This window comes from Panthera tigris, chromosome A3, assembly GCF_018350195.1.
Source record: "Panthera tigris isolate Pti1 chromosome A3, P.tigris_Pti1_mat1.1, whole genome shotgun sequence".
Taxonomy (NCBI): Eukaryota; Metazoa; Chordata; class Mammalia; order Carnivora; family Felidae; genus Panthera; species Panthera tigris.
The window spans coordinates 129,697,661-129,724,009 of NC_056662.1; positions in this window are offsets into that span (position 1 = coordinate 129,697,661).

Here is a 26,349-nt window from a genome sequence, read left to right on the forward strand (position 1 = left end):
TTTCCAGGATGGAATGGAGGGTGGGGGGTGGGGGCTGTTCTGATGGCTAAGGTCCCAATTCTTCCATGAGAAACTCATTTTCATGAAGAGGAAGGAAACAGCCCCCCCCCTGCTCCCCCCATTAACAACCGTGAAAAAGTGGGTGAACTTTACCTTCAAGGGATATTTTTGCATTGCACTTCATACCGTGCGTCCCACCCCCTCATGGTATATTGGGAAATCTGCCTGAGCTTTCAGCCCAAGTCAGGGCCTGGATCCCAGCACCAGCCTCAGGACAGCTTACCCTCTTGGAGCATTTCTGAGATCGAAGAGTAAGGAGAGGAGATAAAACTTGTGATGGGGAAATCTTAGTATCACACGGAGAAAACCAAATAACCAAATCCTATGAGGGGCAGAAGAGAGACCCCCAACAGCGATAACAAAAATGGGGAGTTAGGGACCAAACAGAGATAGGAGGAGAGAAGACCGATTAGGAGAAAAAGAGAAGGAAAGAGAGAGACAGAAGGAGAGAGGGAGAGGGAGTGAGGAGAGAGGGAACAAGGATCTAGGGAACTTGATTGCAGCCTGACTACAGAGAACAGCTCATCAGCATATGTGACCCCTCTGTATCTATTGGTTAGAGCTTGGTGCACAGGTGACCCACTACACTGGGTCCAAGAAATAGAATCAGGGCAAATTTGTCAATGGGAAATGCTTCACTCAAAGCCCAGTGTATACAGAGGGTAAACAGACAAATACAGTGACTCATTCCTCCACTTCCTGTAGCTCCGTGGCCAATGCCGGAAGGAACACTTCTGATCAATTTCCCCATCCTGAGAGGGGTTACTCAGGAATTAGGTTTCAAGACACCCAATGTTGTGTAGTTTAAGTGTACTTTCAAGGCCCTCCAGCACCATGCCAAGTTGATCATACTCCTGTGCCATGAGGCCTTCAAATATAAATACACAGTGTTGCTCATTTCTTACTACAGTGTTTTCCATAAACAATTGTGAAGAAAATCTGGCATCCACCAAGCTCTCTTACACCAAAGACGAGATTGTCACTGCTCAGGATTGTTTTTGCTGCCTGAGGCAAGCACCTCCAGGAATGTCTTCCATCTGGGTTCAGAATAACAGTAGTTCCTAAAATTATCCAATCAGCGTGAGGGAGTTTTTACTAAGTCTCGAGTATACTTCAGATTTCACTGGCAAATAAAGTCCGGTGCACCTTAATACTAAAAATTGTGATTTTTCTAACTCACAGCCTGTTTTCTAGTAAAAGTCCCAAACTTTTCACAGCGTGGCTTGCCCCAATAATACCGTGGGTCTCAGAGAGATCAACATGTGACCAGGACAAAGATGTCATCTGCTTGGTTGATGCTCTGGACTAGTGAGTAGGCAGATCGCTGATGCTCGAGGCAAAGCCTCATGCTGGCTGCATAGCCAATGGTGGAGCCATGCGTCTACCGAGGTCCTTGCTAAGGGAGCCTGACACCCAATGGAAAAAATAATAACAACAAAATAATAATTACATAAAATGCAACTCCCCCTGAGTTTCTAGTCCTGGAGTTTCCTTTCCTGCCACTTCTGCCTCTGGCGTGGCTGAGCCACTTCTTTCTGCTGACAGATGAAGTGAATAAAGCCCTGAATAGTCCAAGTCCTTCTGGCTCCTCAAGGTGATGGAGAACATCCCTTCTTTTTATGATGCACAAGATCAGAGAGCATCGGCCCCAAACTGCCTCAGCTCCGTCTTGCAGAATTCTTTCAGTGTCTACTGCCAAGGTAACTAGGTGTATTTCTCTAACCATCTACACACTTTGCCAGATTCTACTTCTCCTTTCCGAGGACCTATGAATTATACACAACCAATCCCGTTCCGCATACTCTCTGCCTCTGAACGTCAGGAATCAAGGTCTTGGTTCCTTTTATTCTCCGAGGTATCTCAGCCTCTTCCTATATTTATCGATGGAATTAATTACCTGAGAGGGAATGTGACCACCACGTTTACTTTAATCCTCCAGCAGAACCCAAGCTCCGTGGCTATGTGTAATCAAAATGGACTTCCAAAGTAGCATTTCTTTTGATCCTCAAAAAAACAAAACCAAAAACAAAACAAAACGAAACTCTCTTAATGAATTTTTAATACCCATCTTATCCATGAGAGAATGCTCCACAGTTATACATCTAGGAAGTATCAATACCTTGCATCCAATAATTGAGATATCTGATTCAAAATATGTGCTTTTGTTGCGATCATTAATTCACAGGAACATGAAGGTGGCTGTTAATCGGTCCACAGTTGTTACTTGTATGACGGGCTAGACTATTCTGAAGGATGAAGCCCAGACCTGTACTTCTTTTCTGTCTCGGCCCAGAGACCCCCAAGATGATTGACTCTGTAATTGGTGCTCAAAATAAGTAATTTTAGCTTGAATTGAATTGAGTCACATTAGATTGGGTAGAATTCAATTCATGCTCTTCATTGGGGACACTATTAATAACCTTGACCCCTGTGCAAACCACACTCCGCTGTAATTGATAGGGCCCCTCACACTGAAACCACACGATCACTGAGCTTGGAAAACTATCATTGATGACTATAGTAAGTACAACCTCTGAAGCTATCTATCATTTCTTTTGATAATTTTCTGAGGTCATAAAAGATAGTAGAATAAAACATAGCTTTGGAGTCTGAAAAACTTGAGTTAAAAGCCTCTCTCCATTGTACAGAACTGCCCAAATGTTGGCAAGTTGCGTAATGTCTCCGGGCCTCTGTCTTTGAATTTATAAATATGGTGACAATGCTACTGCACAGAGTGTCATACGATATAGCGAACTATAAAGGAAGCCCTCAAACAATGGCACTTCACTTCACAAGGGGCTTCTCTTCCACCCTATCCCTGGTGTCAAGGGGACTCAATATCCTAATGACAGCACCGAAGCAAAACGTCAACTGACCGCATTATTTCTAAGACTTTTTCTCTAATCTTGTCCAGTTACTTCTGCAGAATAGAATATAATGTTCTAGAAGAGTCAGATCATCTGGCTTTTGCTGACGCTGCTACTGATACTACCATTGTGATATAAAAGAATATAGTGTGTGTGTAGGTGATATAGCCGTTGGGTCCCTGCAGGTCCCCATAAGACAGTGAAACAGTATATGAAGATCCTAGAGAAAACTGTAGGAAAGCATTAAGGGCTGGATTCATTAGGATCCAGAATACTTGGCCATTCTGGATGTAAAAACCAGGAACAGAGACTGCATGGGGCCAGTAGCGTCACATCATTTCTGTCCTCCATAACTGCTAGTATGGTAATCTTCACTCCTCAATGCCATTGTCATCAATGGCCATTTTTAGCCCATCCATCTTTTTTTTTTTTTTAAATACTTATTTATTTTTGAGACAGAGAGAGACAGAGCATGAACAGGGAAGGGCCAGAGAGAGAGGGAGACACAGAATCCGAAACAGGCTCCAGGCTCTGAGCTGTCAGCACAGAGCCCAACACGGGGCTCGAACTCACGGACCGTGAGATCACGACCTGAGCCGAAGTCGGACGCCCAACCGACTGAGCCACCCAGGCGCCCCTAGCCCATCCATCTTTATAAGACAATGAAGTAGGTAATACAAATGGAAAAACAAATGCACGTTTGAAAAACATTTTTAAATTGGCTGTCTTTGTTTTTTTTTTTTTTTAATTTCAAAAACGACAGATTCTTCCATAATTGGGTATCTCCTTGCAACAATGATGGCCTGAATCACTGTTCCCAAAGTTCCCATGGAAATATTCCTTAAATTCGATTCTAAAAGCGTGAGTCTATGATCTGCTAGGTTGCGGAAAGATTTTTTTTTCCTCTGACTAATGCTTAATGTCTATATATCGACAGGTCCCTTTGAAAATTCATAAACCGTTCATAAACCCCCAGAAAAATATGCAGCCACACCTACACATATCATATGTGGACACAGATCAAGCACTGACCTCAGATCCAATAAACCAAGATGGCAGATGCCTGAACGAGGGCCCCAAGGCCAAAAGGGGGACTGCCGGGAAGGATATAGGCAAAGAATACTGTGCCACCGACTAGAGTACCCTGTACTGTCCCAACAGAATCTCACTTGACTGGAAAATGGCCAGAGAATCACATCAGTATAGTGGACAGGGGACCATTTACCTTCCTTATCCTCTGCCTAAAATCTTAATATACTGCTTTATGAAACTGACTCATTTTCATAGTGCAACTGTACAAGGGTCAGTTTGTTAAAAGCAAAAAATAAATAAATAAATAAATAAATAAATAAATAAAGGGGGATCAATGTTGACGGGATGAAAGAAGAAAACTTGGTATGACTGTCAAAAATGACATTGTCACAATAATGGATGCGTTTGCCTGGTTTCGAGAAATAGGACCAGAGCCACCAATGGCCTGTGCACGTTACTCCACAAGCACAAAGACAGTGACTATAGAGGAGAATGAGGGACAACTGGGAGGCCAAAGGAAAGAGTGAGGAACGTCAAGAGAGAACAGTTGGATAGCGAAGAGGAAAGACATTTGTTCACGGCCACGTTTGGCCAGCGTTTCCCAACCTCACCAGGACTGACATTTGGACTGGATTGTTCTTTGTTGGGAGGGGGGCAGCTCTCCTAAGCATAGAAGGATGTTTTTAGCAGCATCCCTGGCCTCTACCCACCAGATGCCCATAGTGCTTCCCTTTCCCTTTAGTGACAACCAAAAAATGCATACACACACACACACACACACACACACACAAAATGTCTCCTGAGAGCCAAAATCACACTCTGTTGAGAAACACCAGCGCTAAATCAAAAGGAGTTAGAAGTTCATAGCAAAATTAATTCTGTGAGATGCTTCTGTATCTATATAATTATGCTTGAGTAAACTATGTAGGAAATTTTCTCAAGTTCTGTCCATAAAGTACACGTATGTCTGGGCTTTGCGAAGAGCAGAATTTCTCAAAGTTTGTTTTGAATTAAATAGACCGTATTTGAATTGGTCATTCTTGACCATTGAATTTAAAATTTGGTTGATTATAGAGAAGGTCCATGCAAGCAGCTTCCATCATAGTGCCTCAGTCTGGCTTGGTCGGCACCAGAAGTTACTCATTACCCATTGACATTGTACCAGATAAGACTATGAAGCCACTAGCCAAACATGCGATGCACGCAGTGGGCATGATATATTTCCTTATTCAACAGATTGCTGTTGAGCAACTACAAGGTGAAATTGTATTAGATTCTGGGAAAACAATAGTTTATAAAGAAAGGTATAGTCTCTGCCCCCATGAACTTCAGAATCTAGTCAACAAGTAGTTCAAATTCAGACGTAAGAGACAGGCTTCCGCGGTGCAGGACTCTTGTAAGACTTCCTCCAACAGACATAAGAAACCAGTTTCACTGGTATTGGGGCGATAGTTTCAAGTAATTCTATAGGGAGAAGCTTCAGGCCATTTAGGAAATGACTATTCCAAGGTCCTCACTTGATCCCCAGCATACTTGCTGAGTCACTCAGTGAGGAGAGGAAAGAAGATGGTGAATTTCCGGAGATATGGCTAGTGTTAGAAACCCTACTTTGGAGAGAGGGGAGTCTGCCTTCAATAGACAACCAAAGTGACTCCGGAAGTGGAATGATTGTAGAGAGGGGAGAGGCTCTTATAGAGAATAAGATACAAGGACTTCTGAAGATCATTTCTGCAGCTGAAAACTTTAGAAATTTTCTTCCAAACTTTGCACTGCTATCTACCCACCTATTCACAAGTGGAAAAACATTTCCACGGTACGTATAAATATATGTAAATATAAGTAAATATAAGAGATCATAATCCCTGACCCTGTACTTATTTTCTGTGTAGTTATAAAAGCTATCTCCTGACTTCAGACAACAGCTTGATTGTTTACTTTCCATCTCAATTTACTTCTTCAGGTTTTCATTAGAGACTTGCAGGCAACTACTAACAAAGGGACAAACTGATGATGTGGCAACAATATTAGTCTATGAAATTTTGTAATTTTTGTTGCATTTTTTCTTTTTTTCTTTCTTCTTTTTTCTTTGCAATGGGTAGCCCACCCGGAAAAGGTCCCCTTAATACCTTATCACATCGGGCTATGTAGATGAAAAAGTTACGCACTCACTGAATCCACAATAAAAGGAATAATTTTTGCTAGATAAGAAGATCTGTTTATATTACCAACGGGAGATCCTCCTGAAAGGAGCAATGATAGAGTGATAGCTTAGAAGTTCCATCACTGGGAGGAGATGTTTCATAAATACTTTATAATTTGATAGATCACTGATCCACAACATCACAAGTGTTCTTACACCCGAGAAACCTTCGACTGGTCTCGAATTTTAAAAGTTTTGAGTCTGAGGTGCATCTCAGGGGCTTGCCCAAATCTCACTTCACCGCAGTTGTTCTCAGTCTATCTGCAGGATTGCTCCCGAAAAAACCTTCTGGAGAGTTTCATTAACCAAAGCATTTTCATAAAATAAGATGGGAAGATGGGTCAGAGCTCCCAGTCTCAGATGAAGAACGCCATAGGAACTCTGCTAGAATTACAAGCCACGGGGTTCTTGGAGGCAGCATACTGCTATGGGCTTTGATTCCAGAGGGTCTTGAGTTCAAATCTCTTTTGAGTTTCTGCCATATATCCATTCATACATGCATTTGTCCATTTATATCAATGAGTATGTATTTAACCTATTTAACCCCCCCAGGCCTTCATTTTCTGATCTATACAAGGGTAATGACAGTAGCCCCAGTATCACTAGGTTGTTAATGAAACCATTCATGTTAATATATAAAAATATGCTTAGAAAGATTCTCGGTACATCACAATTGTGTTAGTTATTGTCACGATGAGAACATGAAGGCAATACGAGGTGCTTTGAGGGGACAGGGATCTTTGTTCCCTGTGAGCGCCATGAGGAGTAGACGCTGTAAGGTCAGCACTCAAATATTTGTGGAATGAAAGAGGAAGAACCTGACGCCATCCTGCCACGGAACACCCCGGAAGCTGAAACTAAATGAAAATCTTAGGACTCTTTTACATGCAAAGGTAAACTCTGTAGCTGCAGTGTTCCCCGGAAGCGCCTCCCCATCCCGGAAGCGCCTCCCCATCCCGGAAGCGCCTTCGCATCCCGGAAGGACTGCAGTTCAGCATAATGGACACGTGCTTTCACAGACCTAGAGACATATTTTGCGCCCTCCTAGGAAGGGAAATTAGACTTCAGAACAATACATGTGCTGATACCTGTAAAGAAGGACACCCTCAGAGAAACCGTGAGCTACAGAACGCCCATCCCACAGAGGCAGACGGTGGTCATCTGCCATTAACGCTGGGTGAAAAGGGAAATAAAAATGTATTCCCTCAGAATAAAGGCATGCAATTCAGCCCCAGATGTGGAATCCACACCATCTTCATAAAAACAAACAGCACCCCCCCCCACAAAAAAATCCCACAAATACTAGAACTTTGATTTAAACTACTGGTTGGTGTACTACATTTGCCTGACAGAAGGAAACAAAAAATACGTTTCTAGGCACCCAAGGCCTCAAAGAATTGCCAAAAAGAGGTTCAAAAACATGAATTGAAAATCAAACACAACTCAAGGAAACCAGCAGCAACAACAAACAACAGAATTTTTCAGATACATAATAAGTATATTTAATATGTTTTAAGAAACCAAAGGTGGGAAAATGAGAAAGGGGAAAAAAGACCTTCAAAAATAAATGCAGTAACATTTAAAAGCAATTAGGGGCGTCTGGTGGCTCAATCAGTTAAGTGTCTGACTCTTCATTTAAGCTCAGGTCATGATTTCACAGTTGTGAGATCAAGCCCCACATCAGGCTCCACACTGAGCCTAGAACCTGCTTGGGATTCTCCCCCTCCCTGTCTCTCTGCCCCTCCCCTGCTCTCGCTCTCTATCTCTCTCTCTCAAAATAAATAAACTTAAAAAAATGAATTAATAAAAACAATTAAAAATATTTCAACCTGTCTCCAGTTAAAATAATCAATAGTCGGACAGACTTTAAAAATATATCAGCCAATGAATTTTACAAAACCCACATTCGATCTTACGGACACACTAGGTTGGAAGTGTAAGATGGAAAAATATGTGCCACGTAAGGCAAATATTTACAGAAAGAAAATTAGTAAGACACAGATCATGAAATAATGATAGTAGTTGCAGTGGAAATGTATGAAAATGACTATGGCTTCAAAATGTATAAAGGAAAACTTGACGGAACTATACAGAAATTGCCTAAATATAATGGAAAATTTTAATGCAGGCTGCTCAATAATCGAAAGACAAGCAAAAATAAAAATAGAAAAAAATAGACTTAAATAAAATACTGTTTGGAAGTTTGAGCTGATGAACGTGGAACCCCAAATCCAGCAATTGCAAGATAGACATAATTTTCGAGCAAATGTGAAAGTTTTACGGCAGTTTGTAATTTTGAAAATCGTAAAAGAAGTCCCAACCTGTTGTAAATAGCAATATCCTATTCACCATGATCTCTGGTCGCAATTTAGAAACCAGTGGCACCAAATATGTGTTTCAAGTAAACATATATTTGGAATCCACAAGTACATAACTCGTATCAAAAATGAAGTCGCAATGCCACATGTTTGAGCTTCTAAACACCAATAACATTGACAGGAAGTGGAGCACTGGATGAGCAATGAAGGGCCCCAGAAATAGGCGCGTGGTCCATGATCCAACACGTCCGGGAGGACTGTGACCAGTTCAATGCATTGGGCTGGGAGTGGACTTATCCAGCTCAAAAAGAGATGAAAGGGCAATAGGGTCCCTACTTTGCAAGATCCAAAAATCGATCTCATATGGAATTAAAACATAAACATGGATGCCAGGGAGCCTGGGTGGCTCAATCTGTTAAGCATCTGACTCCTGATTTCAGCTCAGGTCATGATCTCATGGTTTGTGAATTTAAGCCCCAAATCGGGTTCTGTGCTGACAGTGTGGAGCCCGCTTGGGATTCTCTCTCTCCCTCTCTCTCTGCCCCTTCCCTGCTCATGCTCTCTCTGTCTCAAAATGAATAAATAAACTTAAAAAAGAAAAGGAAACTGTGGGTGCCAAAATTTTACAATGTTATGAATACAGTTAGTAAGAGGCACTGTAATATGAGGCAGTGATTTCTTTAGAAGAAGACAAAAGGTACAAAAAAAATAAAGAACAGATTAGTGAATTTTACGATGTTGCAATTAAGAACTATGCACCTGTATTCATAGCACACACACACACACACACACAGTAAATCACCAAAATGAAAAAGAAAAAAGAAGTCCCAAACCCGAAGATTATCTTTTTAGTTCTGTGCCTAGTACAGAAACTGGAGCAGAATAAATGCTCAAAAGTCACTTGTTGAATCATTGAGAAGAAAGAAAGAAAGAAAGAAAGAAAGAAAGAAAGAAAGAAAGAAAGAAAGAAAGAAAGAAAGAAAGAAAAGGAGAGGAAGGGAGGGAGGGAGGGAAGAAACAAGGGAGGGAGGGAAGAAGGAAGGAAGGAAGAAAAAGAAGGAGAGGAAGGAAGGGAGGGTGGAAGGAAGAAAGAAAGAAAAGAAAGAAAGAAAGAAAGAAAGAAAGAAAGAAAGAAGAAAGAAAGAAAAAGAAGGAGAGGAAGGGAGGGAGGGAAGAAGGAAGAAAAAGAAAGAAAGAGAAAGAAAGACAGAAAGAAAGAAAGAAAGAAAGAAAGAGGAGAGGAAGGGAGGGAGGGAAGAAGGAAGAAAAAGAAAGAAAGAAAGAAAGAAAGAAAGAAAGAAAGAAAGAAAGAAAGAAAGAAGAGGAAGGGAGGGAGGGAGGAAGGAAGAAAAAGAGAAAGAAAGAAAGAAAGAAAGAAAGAAAGAAAGAAAGAAAGAAAGAAAGAAAAAGAAGGAGAGGAAGGGAGGGAGGGTGGAAGGAAGGAAGAAAAAGGAGAGGAAGGAAGGGAGGGAGGAAGAAAGAAAAAGAAAGAAAGAAAGAAAGAAAGAAAGAGGAGAGGAAGGAAGGGAGGGAGGAAATAAAAAGTTAATTTTCTTCCGCTGACTCATCCTAAATTGGGCACTTACTTCCCTCAGGACAGAAGACTGGTTTTCATGGGGTGATTAACACTTTCTCTAACACTACCCCCTGAAGTCATTCATACCTATAAGGTTTGAATTGCAAGCATAGCAGTGTGCAAGTATAGGGCGCTTTAAGAACTGCTTGCGCCCCTGTAGTAGCCAGTGTGTTTTGATGGGAAGATTAGAAAGAAAAACAGTTTGATGCCCCGAAGGCTTGAGATCAACTCCCATCGCTTCTTACTAGCCATGCTCAAGAGCATTGTACTCTGCCTCTTGGCTTCTCAAAAACTTCTGCAAAACTTGGATAACCTGCGGCATGCGGGCTTGGTGTGAGAATTAACGAGTTTCAAATAATAGGTTTGCAACGCCTCCAATGGTAACGGGTACACCATCAGTGCTCCGAACTGTTTATATCCCCCTCAAGGGGCCTGAACTCCAGACTTCACCCACATCAGTGTATTGCCCCCAATACCTAAGTCACCACGTTTCTCTCCAACTCCGGTGTATATATGAAGCAGCTGAGAACTTCAGGAACTCCGAGTTCTGCCCATGTCGCCTTCCTAGTGAATGAAATCCTGAGTGAATCTCAGCCAGCAACTGGGCTTTTCTCATTAGTATACCTTATTCCAAACTAGAGGCCAACGCGGCTACAACATCCAGCTGGAATTTCTAACGTTGGAAACATTTCCCGCTGTGCTGCCTGGGTGGGTTCCCCGACCAAGCTGAAACAAGGACTTTTACAAGAGCCTCCTCCGAGGTCTGAATGAAATGTTTTCCCTGGCTCTGGACTGGAGCCCTGTATTAACAGCAGAGACATTAGCAAAACACCGATCACAGTTTTTTATTTTCTTTTCTGTGGAATGTGACTCAGTCCTCAGGACCCATGGTGGGTTCCTTCTCCTTACATAACTATTTCTTCTCCAGAGTCCATTTGGATGTGAATAGGAAAGGTTTAAGTTCTCTCTGGGTCCCCCGCAGACTGGGGCTACCTATCGGAGGAGGTCCCGACAGCAGGAAAGGACAGCTGGGGAGTCCCCACTCTGAGAAGGGTAGAAAGGTGCCTGTGCCCCGTGAAAAAGGGACAACGTGGCTTTTGACACTAAGCACCCGTTCAGACACACACTCAGGCACGCACGTACGCACACACATCTGCACGAAGAGAGAACGAGAAAAATCTGAAAAGAAGGTTGCAGCAATCAGTGGCTTCTCCCAAATCTTTATCTTATTTTGTGCTGATCTGACATGTTGGTTTCCATAGCAACTTGGGGTGGCCTGGATAACATGGGAAGCTAATTTCAGAGAGGTCTACGGAGCCAGGTAGCACATTTCCGACGAAAGCTCATGCCTGTCTCCCGGAACTGCACCCACTGGGCTCCGGGAAGTGCTAACACCTATGAACTTGGTAATAAAGATACTCTTTAGCCCAGAAGAAGGAAGAGTCCTCATTCCTTCCTTTCTTTAGTTTGGAGACACCGAAATTAGCAACAGGAGAAAAAAGCCATACAAGATCCATGCTAACTCTGCTTAACTTGTAAGACAGAATTTCCCCAGACAAAGAATCATTGTGTCCTTTAAAGCAGAGTTCAGATTGGTTTTAAGGGCCATGATCAAAACAGAAGGTACGAAATTAGAAGCGATGAGACCGAAGAAAGGTGAGCCAGGATGATAATCTTCGGCAGGTGTTGTTATAGAAACTCACATAGCTTTAGAGGTTTTATAGAGATAGAGTTAGTTTATTTATTTATGTATGTATTAGAGTTTTTATGCTTCTAGTCTGGCAGGGGCTGTAAATTCCTACATCAATGAGACGGGGCTTGAGCCATCGTGTCATTTATATTTATCGAAAACAAGCACCTATGTAGAAAATGACACTATTCTATGGAGAGGTAACAATAATAATGTGAGAACATGAAAACCAGTAGCCTGCTCGCCACGTGTTTGGGAAAATGGGAGGTGGGGTCTGACGTGGAATCCGAGAGGAGGAGAGCTGGGAAATGTCCCAGAAGGTGAAGTCGGGGCCCAGTCTTCAAGGAGAGGCAGGTGTTAGCCCATCAGCAGGGGAAGCTGGAGAAGTGAGGAAGGGCACCCCAGCCGAAAACGACTGCATCCAGAAAGACATGAAGGTGAGGCACACACACTTGCCGCGGGGAAGGGGGAGCGCAGGCAGAATGAAGGGGTGAGACCATGTCTCAAGGGAGATGCAGTTGGAAAGATAGATGAGGAGCAGGGTATAAAGAGTTTAGACTAAGGAGCCCCTACCTGAAATCACAGGCGATGAAGGTTTCCTACATGGCAGAGACGTGATCAGGTCAGCCCTTTACACAATCAGTGTGGTGGCCTTTGTGGAGAAGGGGTTGGATAAGCCTGAGGACCGCTAAGCTGGTCAGGAGGTCTCTAAAGAGTCTAGGCAAAGACCACAGTCAGGACCAAGTCAGTAGGAGCCTGGGGGCAGAAAATTCATGTATTTAAGAATGGTGGGGGGACTTGATATGGTATAAGTAACTGTTTGGAGGTGGAATATTAGGAACTGAGAGAGAGAGAGAGAGGTATCAGCAGATACTCTCAGGGCATCTTTTCCTTTTTTTTTTAGTGTTTTTAACATTTATTCATTTTTGAGAGACAGACTAAGCATGAGTGGAGAAGTGGCCCAGAGAGAGGGAGATACAGAATCCGAAGCAGGCTCCAGGCTCTGAGCCATCAGCACAGAGCCTGACGCAGGGCTTGAACTCACGGACTGTAAGATCATGACCTGAGCTGAAGTTGGACACTTAACCGACTGAGCCACCCAGGCACTCTTTTTTTTTTTTTTTTTTTTTTTTTTTTTTAAGAAGACTAATGAAGGAGGACTTGGCTTATCAAGCTTAAAACATCATAAAGCTCTAACATTCAAGCTGGTGTGGGGGTCATCCAGAAAAGCCAGAATGGCCAAATTATACAGAAAGCCCAGAAGGGAACAGAGAATTGGGACACATTTCAGACACGCTGAAATGTTTGGTGTATTCATGGAACAATGGCAGAATAACTTGCTATACTTTTTTTTTTAAGTTTTGTGGGTTTTTTTATTATTTTGAGGGGGGGGGGAGTTATGCACATGTGAGCAAGGGAGGGGCAGAGAGAGGTGGAGAAAGAAAGAATCCCAAGCAGGCTTCTTGCTATTAGCACAGAGCCCAACTCGAGGCTCAAACTCAAGCACCATAAGATCATAACCTGAGCTGAAATCAAGAACCGGAAACTTGAGGGACTGACCCACCCAGGCGCCCTGCAACTGGTTATACTTTTGAAAAAGAATCTAAAATCCTTAATTCAGGGCCAAGTTAAACATTTTCATAATAAAAATAAATTCAAAAAAATATATGTGTGTACTTCCATACAGAGGTGAAAAGGGCTTTACCAGCTATTATCCCAAAAGCAAAGCCATAAAGGCATGAATAAATTGGATCGAAAAAAATCCCTTCTACCAAGAGATGTCATAAAGGAAATGACAAGACAATGAACTCAAATAAAATTTGCAGTGTATCCGACAGTAAAGTTAATACATTGAATATTTAAATATCTAATAAAATGATGAAAAAAATCCTAGTGGAGAAATTCACAAAGGATATGAACAGGAATAACCTAAAAAGCTATAAATATAACATAGATAGATAGATAGATAGATAGATAGATAGATATGTGTGTGCATATGATAAAATGTTCAATCTCACTCGGAAGATTTGCAAAGATGAAAAAAAAAATGGCAGGAATGTGACTGGCATGAGATTTCCAAGGAACAATTGGATATCATGTATCAAAAATCATACACTTTGCCCATAAATTCCATTTCCAGGCACCTGTCTGATACCAGTGCCAAAAAATGTCCATTTCAGAGTTGTTTATAAATACAAACTGGAAAATAATCTAAATTGTCCGATATTGGACAATATTTACTTAAATTATGGTGTATTTATACCATGGGGCTACACAGCCATAAACAATGAAAACAAACACAGTCATATCCCATCGTATAGAAATTATTTCTCTTTCCAGAACTCTAGTGTGTTTCACGAACGCAGGGCCTTGATCTGTTTTTTTGCTGTCATCTCTCTAGAGCCTAGAATCTAGCGTGTAACATAGCCTCAAGGAATGTACGTAGAAAGAACGATTGTTAAATGCGGTAGGCAGAATTCTAAGATGGCCTCTAGTGGCATTTCCATGATACATTATGTTTTAATGCAAATGGAAATTTGCTACGTAGTTAAGTATACTAATCAGTCGATCTTAAGCTATGGGAGACCATCCAAATGGGTCTAACCTAATGAAAAGGGATCTTTCAATATCGAGGGATTTCTCCAGATAGTAGCAGAAGAGAAAGTTATGGAGATGTAAAGCCTGAGCGAGACTCCATGTGAAGGAGTCTCAATCATTGCTGAGCTAGAGGACCCACTGACAGGGACCAGAGAGCCACCTTTAGGCAGTAAAAAGGGATCATTGGCCCGCACCCAGCAAAACAACAATGTTCTCAGGTCTACAATTACAGAGAACGGACTGAATGCGCTTGGAGGTGGATTCTCTGGTAGAGCCACCAGGCGAGAGCCGAGCCCCCCAGACACCTTCACTATGGCCTTGGGGTACCCTGAGCAGAGAACCTAAGGGTACCCTGGGGTACCCTAAGTGGAGAACCATCTGCCTGAATTTCTGACCTATGGGACTCTGAGATAAATGAGTGTTGTTTTAAGCCATTAAGTCTCTGGTAATTTGGTAGACCGCAGTAGAAATCTAATAAATTCAACAAAAATCAGCAGATTACCAAGCAGGTCATGCAGTGGGATTCTTTTTCATGCTGTTTATACATTCGTGTATTTATTAAGTTTGCACAAGAAAACTTGCTGATGCAGATACGTGGTCGTGTTAATAGTGGTGGGTTTTGTTGTTGTTGTTATTTTTGTTGTTGTTATTGGAGAATTGAAGTAAATTGGGCAGACTTTAACCATTAGACCCCTGGAAAGTCTGATAACCCGTTATTTCCATGGACTCAATCGCACAGAACAAACCTGGCCATTCTTTAAGGCCTTCTCAAATGCCACCTCGCCATTGGAATCGTTCCGTCCCGGCTACACAGGACGGTGTCGTTCTGGCTTTGAGATACAACAAATCAGGGTTTGAAACCTCACTTTACTACTTGTGAGCTTTGTAAACGGGGGTCATCTAAATAACTTGTCAAAGCTTAAGTTTCCTCGACTCTGAAATGTGAATGAGAATAGACATCACATGGGGTCCTTGTGCGGATTCAATGGAATACTGAATGCAGAGCAGATAGTATCGTTACTACTGGGCACCGGGTGACCTGCATGGCAGGTGCTCACTGAATTGTGGTTCTTCTATTGATCAGAGACCTGCTGCTGTAAGAGCTTCCAGTTTGGTCTCGTCCACTGTTCTTCTGTAAGTATGTCTTAATATTCCCAAGTGCTTACTTAGCACAGCGTCCGGCACCTGCCAGGTCCTTAGTAACTTGTGATCCAATTACTGTATGGAAAAGTAAAATAAATATTCGTAAAATTGGGGCACCTGAGTGGCTCAGTCAGCTGAGCGTCCAACTTCAGCTCAGGTCATGATCTTGAGGCTCGTGGTTTTGAGCCCCGCGTCGGGCTCTGTGCTGACAGCCTCAGAGCCTGGAGTCTGCTTCGGATTCTGTCTCCCCCTCTCTCTGTCCCGCCCCAGCTCATTCTCTCTCTCTCTCTCAAATAAATAAACACTATATTTTTGTTTTTTTAATTGGTAAAATTGAATCTTCAGTTTACCAGGCTGCAGTGACACAGGCAGGCCGTGTTAGGCAGCGAGGCAGGCCGCAGTAACACAGGACTACCACAAGATGTCAATGTGAATAGGAAAGCTCCACATTTCAGGAATATTCTGGATAATCTGCCCCTTCCCTCTTGTAGGACTCCAGGCAAACACACAACTGCAATACTGTAAAGGCAGAAAGCAAACTGCCAGGCATTTGCACACTTCCCTCCTATTCCATTGTGTGGATCAATACCTTAAGAACACAACTGCTGATTTACAGAGAAAAAAATATCTCAATATCACAACTGCTGATTTACAGAGAAAAATAAAGACCCGGGACACTTCATTTGGGTTCAATTCTACACGCACAACCTTTTTCCTATCCCTGCCCTAAATCTGTACCTCTGGGCGACATGGTAACAGAGAAGATGTGCAGTCAGCTTCTGACTCCACTGCTTATCATCTGGGTGTTTATGTAAGTTTCTCAATCTTTCTGAGCTTCATTTTGTCACATTAAAAAAAAGAAGAAAATGACTATATAGGAATTACAGATATACTGTAATTCAGTTGCAACCATATAGGCTTAAGCAGAACAGCATTCTCTGAAGACTAGTTCGCAGAGTATCCCGGAATCAAAAGGAAGGGCTTTCTTTGCAATTCTGGAAGGATTTGGGCATTGAGCCCACAGCTACTTGGCCTGGAGCATTCTATCGCTAACAGATCCACAAGTTCTGTGAATAAGGCTCACTTTGACATGGCCTCCAACAGTGGCTTTCCCTTTCAAAAACACACTCTGTTGAGCACACACACACACACACACACACACACACACTTGCTCCTCACTAGACTCTAAAAAAAGAGTATGAATGTCATTGTCTCTGGTTTCCTGTGGTCTCCATAAAATCTCCAACCAGAGTATTCTGGGCTCATAAACATGTCCACAGCCCGTTTCTCATCTGCTTTAATGACGTTTCCTAATGGCTGACATTGACATTGGCATCTTTTCTCTAGGGATAGTGTTGTGAGACTGGCTTTCCCCTTCCCCAAAATAGCTTGTGTGAGCAGCCCAAGAGATGGAATGTAGACCAATAATTTCTCTCTTCCCACGAAGAGACGTATCCTCCAAGATACGGGAACCCTGCCTCATTTCCTGTGGCAGCAGGCAGAGGGTCCCCATCACCATCAGGAACCCGTTCACAGCCCCAGCCAAGGAGTCCAGAGTTGTGCCGCTCCTGGAGCCTCGGGGAGGGGATAAGGACATAGTTACTGAAGAAAAGATACTACTCGGCATTGTGTATGTGTCAAAGATTTATAAGCCACGTTTTATAAATAAGGAAATACTCTTTAGAAGAGAAGCACATTATTTTGTTCAAAATACATACTCATTTCACTTGACCAGGCCACTTCAAGGGAACTAAGAGGAAAGCCAGTGTGTGCGTATACAGCTCTAGGGACGAATGTCAGCTGGTACATGGGACTGAGATGAAAATGTGGTCAGGAACAGGGTAGGGGAAAAGGGCACATCAAACAGAGCTCCCTGAGAACGCGGAGGAAGGAGATATCACTTGTCACTGGGAACTTCTTGGAGGCTAGCTGGCTGAGAGGGCCATGCCTTTGTCACCCCTCACCAGCCATGTGCACAACGACACCTGCGAGAGAGAGAGAGAGAGAGAGAGAGAGAGAGAGAGAGAGAGAGAGAATGAGCCGGGGCGGTACAGAGTTAGAGAGGGAGACACAGTTTCCAAAGCAGACTCCAGTGGGGCCTCTGGAGCTGGGCCATGTAGCAGCCTTAAGGACAGGCAGGCTTTTTTTTTTTTTTTTTTTTTTTTTTTCCTGGTCCTGGGGATAAAAGCACGAATGATGTCCAATTTTTCTGCTCCAGGGGCTCACACAGTACAGTAGGAGTAAAAAGCATAAACAGCCAACTGTAAAAAAAAAAAAAAAAAAAGAGAGAGAGAGAGAGAGAAAAGAAAGAAAATGTTAGCATTTGGAGAGAAATGGAATCACAGTGCTGTGGCAGCCTGGCAGAGTGAAGCGTGCACTCTCTGTGTCTCTTCTGGGCAACAGAACTTTCTCTGCGGAGTCACTGTTTGCTGAGGAACCCATGGTTGATCCCTTTGGGTCTCCCGTTTGGTCTGACATAACAGAAATGTATCTTCTGATCACTTTGATTTGCGTCTGCCCTTCAGTGGGTGGAGAAGACACTCTAGAATATCATAAAGTTCTAGGTTTAGGGGCGCCTGGGTGGCTCAGTCGGTTAAGGGTCTGACTTCGGCTCGGGTCACGATCTCACGGTTCCTGAGTTCGAGCCCCGCGCGGGGCTCTGTGCTGACAGCTCGGAGCCCGGAGCCCGCTTCGGATTCTGTGTCTCCCCCTCTCTCTGCCCCTCCCCCGCTCACGCTCTGTTTCTCTCTTTCAAAAATAAATAAACATTAAAAAAAAAAAAGTTCTAGTTTAAATCCAGCCTCTTCGCCGCTGACCTTCAGTTTCCTAACCCCTAAAAATAGAGAACACAGTACATCACTGAGGTTTTGTGCTGGTGTTGTTGGGGGAGGGGGATTAACCACAATGATGTTTGCAGTTTCCATGACAGTGGTTAATGCATTCGTAGAAACTCCAGGCAGGGTGGTTCTGGCCTTCTTGCCCCTCCCATGGCTCTATCTGGAAAGGCAGCCATGCACATGTGTTGCTATCTAAATAATGCTGCTAATAATAAAACCAAACACCACTATTCGCCCTCTTCTGGGTAATGGCTATGTCTTTCTTCTTCCACTGCAATCAGAGCTGTTGATTTTACTGCCACTGCCTTCTCTGTTAGGAAGGATGCCTGTTTATCTTCTCTGTCCTTGAGTCCCCTCCTCCCTCCCCCAGGAAATGACTTGCCACAGCCAGGGTAAGAGGAGGTGGATGTGAAAAAGTTGAACCTGCAGGTGGAGAGATGAGAAACCCATTATTCTCCGGTATCTATTTTGTATCTCAGGTTTTGTTTTGTTTTTTGTTTTTTTTTCTCAGATTCTCTTCCTCTCCCACCCATCCCCCCAAATGATGTTGCATCTGGGTGTCTAAATCCCGCTCACAGCTGTGCCAATGCCTTCTCCACTCTTTCCATCTGCCTGTTTGTTTTTCTTGGTTTTAGTTTGCAGTCTGCTATTTTGTATAAGCAAAATTATCCTTTCATGTCTTACCCGTTTCGACGGTTTCTTCTGGTTATTGTAAACTGCGGCATCTGCGGTGCCTGTCTCCTAATTACATTCCCAGCCTTCTAATAGGAAGGGCAAACAGGCATATGGGGCAGCAATACGGAGGCTTCTGCATCCCTGACCTCCACGTAGGAGTCCTCAGAGCTTTCCAGGGTATTTCATCGAGCTCAGCCTGCTAAGATAAAGCACAAACTTCTACTCGCCAAAGACAGTTATAACACAGACTGAGACAAAGCTCCTGGGCACGTTTTCTTCATAACTGAGTCATCGTGGCTCTCAAAGCATGACTCTATAAGTAGATGCGTATCTCCAGTTTCCTGGTTCTAGTGGTATTCAAATGATTGCTTATTTTTAGACCAATTGAGGCAGCTGAATCAAAGTAAGAACAGAGATGAGAAGAGTGACAGTCAAGAAATCAGGATTTGAAAAAGAAGAAGGACGAGGAGGAGGAGGAGGAGGAGGAAGAGGAAGAAGGAGAAGAGGAGATCAGGATTTGAGACCCACTATGGACACTAACTTGCTGGGTGTTTTGGGAGAAAGTCCCACAAACTCCCTTGACCTTAATTAACAAATCAGTTAAATTAGCAGCTGGACTAGATGACCTGTGAGGGAGAGGAAGAAGATTGATTCAATCAATGAGTTGTTCATTGTACCAATAATGTACCGGAAGTTAGGGAAACTAAGATGAATTGAATACGGTCCCTGTACAAAGAAGATCTCAATGTATGATAATGGGGAGATCAAACACGTACACAGATGATCTTAGTACAGTGGGTGCAAGCATAAAAGCATGAACAGTTCTCTGCATTGTTCATAGGATGATCTATTCCAAGGATCATTTTCTCTAAAGAAAAGATATTTCAGGCTTTGCATCCCATACAATGGCTGTTGCAATGACCTCACTCTGCCATTACAGGGTGAAAGCAGCCATAGATAATAAGTAAACAAAAAGCAGGTCTGTGTTCCTATGCAACTTTATTTGCCGAAACAGGTGGTAGACTGGGCTTGGTCCACAGGCTGCAACTCACACATTCCTAATCTGGCCACAAACATATTTCATTGAGGTTAATCTTCAGTGAATTCCTTATTCTCTGAAAAGAAGGACAAAGCTCATAGCCCCTACCACAATTGTAATTCCTTAATTTTAAATCAGACCTTTCATTCTTTCCCTCCCTATGAAGTGTCAGTTCCGTGAGAAGAGTGCCCACAGGTGGCTTATCGTTTTGCTGTTGTATCTTTAGCACCTACACCAGAGCCTGGAACGAGTAACCCACCCCTCCAGAGTATGTTGAATGGACGAATGTATAAATTAATGCTATAGAGGGGGCACGCAGTTATGGTCTGGTGCCATCTGGGAGCAAGGGTGACAGGGGGCTGGGAATGTTTCACAGAGTAGGTGACAATATGAGGTGGCATTTGGAAGACAAACAGGGGACAAGAGGATTGTGTGAGACATTCTAGACTCTCTCTGTCTTTCAATAATAAATAAACGTCAAAAAAAAGAAAGATGTTTAAATATACTATTTAATGTTAAAAGCAGACGACAGAAAAACTAAGAAGAATAATAGAAAATCAAACATTTCGAGATTTGGTGAAAGAGAAAAGTAGTATAAATGAGCAAAATCTTTATCTCTTATTATTTATTTATTATTTATTTATTAAAAACACTTTAGCTGTATTTATTTTTGAGAGACAGAGACAGACAGAGTATGAGCAGGGGAGGGGCAGAGGAAGAGGGAGACACAGAATCTGAAGCAGGCTCCAGGCTCTGAGCTGTCAGCACAGAGCCCGACGCGGGGCTCGAACGCACAAACTGCGAGATCATGACCCGAGCCGAAGTCGGACGCTTAACCCCCCCTGAGCCACCCAGGCTCCCCAACATCTCTCTTATTCCACCAGTGCTGCCCAATATCTAATATCTAGTATGTAAGATATGTAATATCTAAGCTATTACACGAGATCGTTAAGTTAAGGATACTAATGCCTTAACTCTTCCTATCGGTTTGTACCCCACTGTGAATTCCTGCTTTATGTCCTCTATACTCTTACATTATCAGCAGCATCGTTTTGTCTATCCCGCCAGACAAGCAGCACCAAAATGTCTATTCCTTATCGAAAGTTTAATTCTATCTGTGCTTATGTGATTATACTGCATTTATTTATATTTAATTTTGAAAACTATATGATCATTGCTCATTTGCTAAGCCCAGATGGGTCCAATGCTAAGACTTATGGAATTTCCAGAGGTGACTATTTCTACTTAGTAGGATTGCGTAGCTTCTCTAATTTACCTCACTTGTTAGCATATGCAGCAACATGGTTCATTCCATGTTCATGTCAGGTCTCTCTTGTTTATTCTCTACCTTCCTTCTCCAAGATGCATATACGGGGGTTCCTAGTTACCTTCTTTCATTCTGTATTTATCTCCCCTTGTCATATGATCATATGTTGAGTGTAGCCCAAACGCTCAACTATAATTTCTATCTATTGAGTACACCCCCCCCCGCCCCCCGCCCCCTGGAAATTTCCCTCTCGCCCTCCCTGATGCACTTCCAACCCTTTCTCCTTTTTTTCCAGTCTGGTTTCTTGCCTCCAGGCTTTCTGCTATCACTTCAGCACTCCCTTGAATCTCCTTTGGGGTGGATTCTGCTTCCTTTCCTGATTGCCTTCCTGGATTTACTGGAATAGATCCTCAGGTAAATCTCTAAAATGGAATGCATGACCTGCAAATGTTTGAGTATTTCCAAGTCTGAAGATAAAATATCTTTACATCCTCTGCCTCATAGATAACTTGGCCCATGGATCATTCACGATGCATTCTGCTGCAGGTGACAAACCATCCCACAACAGCTTAAGCGAGAAAGGTCTTTATTATCTGAAATAACAGGAAATCTGGAGGTGGGCGGTACCAGGCTTGGTGCAGTGGCTAAACACCATTATCAACGACCTAGGCTCTTTCTGTTATTCTCCCTGGCCATCAGCACTTTGCTTCTTACCTTGTAGTCACAAGATGGGTGACACAAATCCAAGCATAATATCCTCAACTAACTGAATTTGAGGCAAGAAGATGGACCACTAGGGAAGAGACTTCCTCCTGAATAGCTCTTTCTTTTTATCAGGAAAACAGTTGTTTCCAGAGACCCAGAAGACTCCTTGGCTGGAACTGCATGGCAGTCCCACCCTTTGAATAATCAATAGCAAAGAGGAATGATTTTGTCACAATTGATTTAGACCGATAATTCGTTATCCAGGGCCCCTCCTTGGCTTATCCCAGCTCAGCAAATACTCAACAAAACTGGAGATGTACCTACAAATAGGAGGAGAGAAAAAAAAATGGATGTTGAGTCGAAAAACGCAACTTTCCACCAAAGCCAACTACAGTGTTCTATGCTGAAAATGTTTTCCCTGGGAACTACGAAAGAATTACACCATTGTGTTCTAGCATCTTGTGTTACTAATGAGAAATCCGATGCCTGTTAATTTTCATTCCTATGATGTTTTCAGGATCTCTTTATTCTAGTGTTTGAAATTTCATAAGGGTGTGTCTCATTGTGACCTTCTCTTCTCTCTTTTCTTTCTTTCTTTCTTTTTTTCTTTCTTTTTCTTTCTTTCTTTCTTTCTTTCTTTCTTTCTTTCTTTCTTTCTAGAATTGTGCCTTTCATCTTCAAAAAATATTTTAACAATGTAATTTATTCAAGGCCAGTTGCCAAGTCAAGATGCAAACCTATTTCCAATTAGCCTTGAAATCCTCACCTCTTTCGCTTCCTGGTTCCACTCTCCATAACCCATTGTAAATTCTGTTGCAGAACGGACCCTGCCACTCCCCCTTCAAAATCCTCTCCAGCATTTGAACTCAATGTATATTAAGTTGTTGATTAACTTATGCCAGAGAAGCCAAGACGAGGACCTTATTCTTCACCTTAAGCTCTTCTCTGTTTTGACTAGATCCTACCTTTGTCTCCAGCCTCCTTCTGTGTGCCTGGCAGGTGGACCCACTGATCAGTAGAGAGTCAAAAAAGTAGATCAGGGACAATCATATTGTCTTTTATGGACAAGCACATTTCAGTGACGGACGTACATTAGGTCTTAGTTCCTATTTTGTTATTGTTTTCAAACTTATTTTTGTCAGTATAAAAGTCATCTGTTTTTATTTTTAAAGAAATCGCTAAAAGTCATCTGCACAAGACGAGCTTATCTCTGTAACCTACCATTGCTGTTACTTTAGCCACCAAGATTCGGGATCATTTGTTACACAGCAATAGAAATGGAGACATTAACTAATCATTTGAATAAAGTATCTTGAAAGAGTATAGATATAGATTATATAGATGAAGATACAGATACAGATATATACATCTATTGTTAAGAGGTAACAAAACATCGGAGAGAGCCAGTGTCCTGGCATATCTGCTAATATCTTATGAAGAGTGCTTAAACCAAGATGGACCCCCACGTGTAGCCCAGACTCAAAAAGAGAAATGTCTTCAGAGAATGGGTAGAATTGAAAAACAAAACAAAACAGAAACTCTTATGGGAGCAGAGGGGCACTAACATGATCAAACTTGACTCTAGACTGAGGCAGGAGAATGCCTCCCCTTATAATTCAAAAGTACACATTCACATTGCTTGTCTGGCCCACAAAAATCTGGTTGAGAATTTGCTTATCATTATCCTAAATTGGTAACACTCCCAGGTAAGGCCAAATCTGTGTAGTAGAACAAATATCATGCCCAGCCTCAAATAATTCACAAGATTATGTCCAAATATCTTAGAGGCACTGCCTCATCTTTGACACATTTAATTCAAGTTGAACTAAAGTTCTCTTACTAATTTTACTTTTTCCTCGACCATTTTCTTGGACTTTCTGGTATACCACAGTGCTATCCAGATTATTAGTGACTAAGGATTGGCTAATACCCTGACCTATTTTTAAAAATTTATATGGCTGAGAAAAACATTTATATTTAAGATTATATGTTATTAAATTTAATTCTAGTGCTATAATGAACCTAAAATGCTATTTTGCCTTCTTGACTTGACTTGGGCTATTCCCCTACGTAGAAAACTATTTCTCCTCCTTCTATTTTGAGTAATCCTTTCATTTTTTAAACTTTCCCTAGGGGCACCTGGGTGACTCAGTTAGTTAAGCGTACAACTTCAGCTCAGGTCACGATCTCACGGTTCATGGGTTCGAGCCCCTCGTCGAGCTCTGTGCTGACAGCTCAGAGCCTGGAGCCTGCTTTGGGTTCTGTGTCTCCCTCTCTCTCTGCTCCTCCCCTTTCTTGCACTCTCTCTCTTTCTTTCTCTCTCTCTCTCTGTCTCTCAAATAAATAAACATTAAAAATTGTTTCCCTTGACATATTAGCCCTCGTTATGTTAGCCCTTTTTTACAGCATAAGCAAGAGAGTTTATTGTCTCTTTGTCTGTGTTCTCGTGGCACCCTATTCTCTAGGATAACACTTAGCTGTATGGTCCTCCTTATCTGTAATAGGAAACTCCTGGAAAGTAAAATCTATGACTCATTATAGTTAGTCTCCCCAAACATCTAACAGAGCCTGACACACAGGGGGCACCACATAGATATTCACTGAATTTAATACATACACATAATTTGAATCCAAAACTAAGCTGAGAGCAAATGAAGCCTTGATGTCTCTTACTTTTTCACAGGACATTTCCAATGTGGGTCACAGGGAGAAAATCACAGTGAACAGCCCTCCCACATTTCCCCTACCCTTCAGGTCACACTCCACCGAGTAAAGTTCTCGGGGTGCTTCGGCAATACCCATGTGTCTTTCTGTAACAACCAGAAATTATGGGGCCTGGACAGGAGGCAAATTTATTCTCAGTCAGCCTGGGAAACAACCACGAGAACACTGGGCGAATAAAAATGATCTGTTCCATCTTTTCTCCCTTGGCCTTTGGGAAGCGACGTCCACTTTGATAAACGTCAAAAACAGAAGCAGCACAGAAGTCAAGTGCGTACGTGCCCTTCTCGCCCGTCTGTTACCATTGCTGAAGACAGCCCATGAACACTGCTTTATTCTGGGGGTCTTGAGCCTTCAAGAGCTCACGTGATCCAACAAATCCTTAGGACACGCGAAGAAATTTAGGCTGTGGTAGGAAATCCGTCTTGAGTGGCTACCAGCACAGGACCCTGTTACTAACAGTCGTGGCAGAAAGAACAGTTTGATATGAAGGACCTACTGGGATCTCCATCCTAATTAGAATGTACATTAAGAAGAGAAGTGTACCCATTGTACCAGGAAACTTGATAGATAGAAGAAAAACAAACAAACTCAGTGAGATGTATGTTTGCCACTCCAGAAACTTATATTCCAGATGGGTATTAAAGCACAAAAGTGGGTAATTTCAGTTCAATATGAGGAAGCACGGAGGAGTTAGCACCCAGCCTAGGGCTGTGTGGTTGTTAGAAATATTAAATGCAGCTTTCTTGAAGGACTTGATATCTAAATCTTGCAAGAGGAATGGAAAACAAGCAGGGGAAAGGGAATGGGTCTTTTCAATATGAAGGAAATGACACACCCATAATGCAAAGGCACAAAGGCAGAGCAGGCACACATTTGGGCAAATACAAAGAGTCTCATTTGCCAGGGTGCGGGGAGCATGGGGAGACTGGAAGGAAACAAGGCAGAAGTGGGCAGAGGCCCTACCCTGAAAGACTTCGTGTGTTAGAACCAGAGGGGTTATTATGGATTATCTACACCAGCACTTTCAAACTCTGATGTGCTATGAATCACCTAGGACTCTTTGAAATACAAGGTCCAACTCAGTGGGCCTGCGGTGGGGCCTTTCATACGTTTCATAAGCTCCCAGGTTCTAGATCTTCCTTGTCCCAGGGCAACGAAGCCAGCCAGCATAACCGGGCGCACTTGCTTCAGTTGGAGAATTCCCAGAACTCATGGATCAGACTCTGCACTTTTACGAGATCCCCCGTCATTCATCTCACATTAAAGTTAGAGAGGCACCAATCTAGAGCCATGGTTTAAACCCAGCTTGACTTTGGAGTTGCCTGGAAAATTATTTAGAAGTACACAGCTGGGCCACACCCATCGGATATTCTAAAGGATTTGGTATGACGTGAGCCCCAGGCGTGGGTGTTCAAAAAAGTCTCCAGTGGCGATTCTAAGGTACAATGGCGATTGAAAATCACGGAGTTCGGTAGGGAATGGAGAGCCCAGAGAGTGGAGGTGACTAGTCAGAGTCACACAGCAGTGGGCCTAGAGGTGAGATTGCAGACTGACGGCGAGGGCACCTTTAAAAATCTCACTGTGTCTCCCCAACTACGTACTTCATCCCCAGATGGTA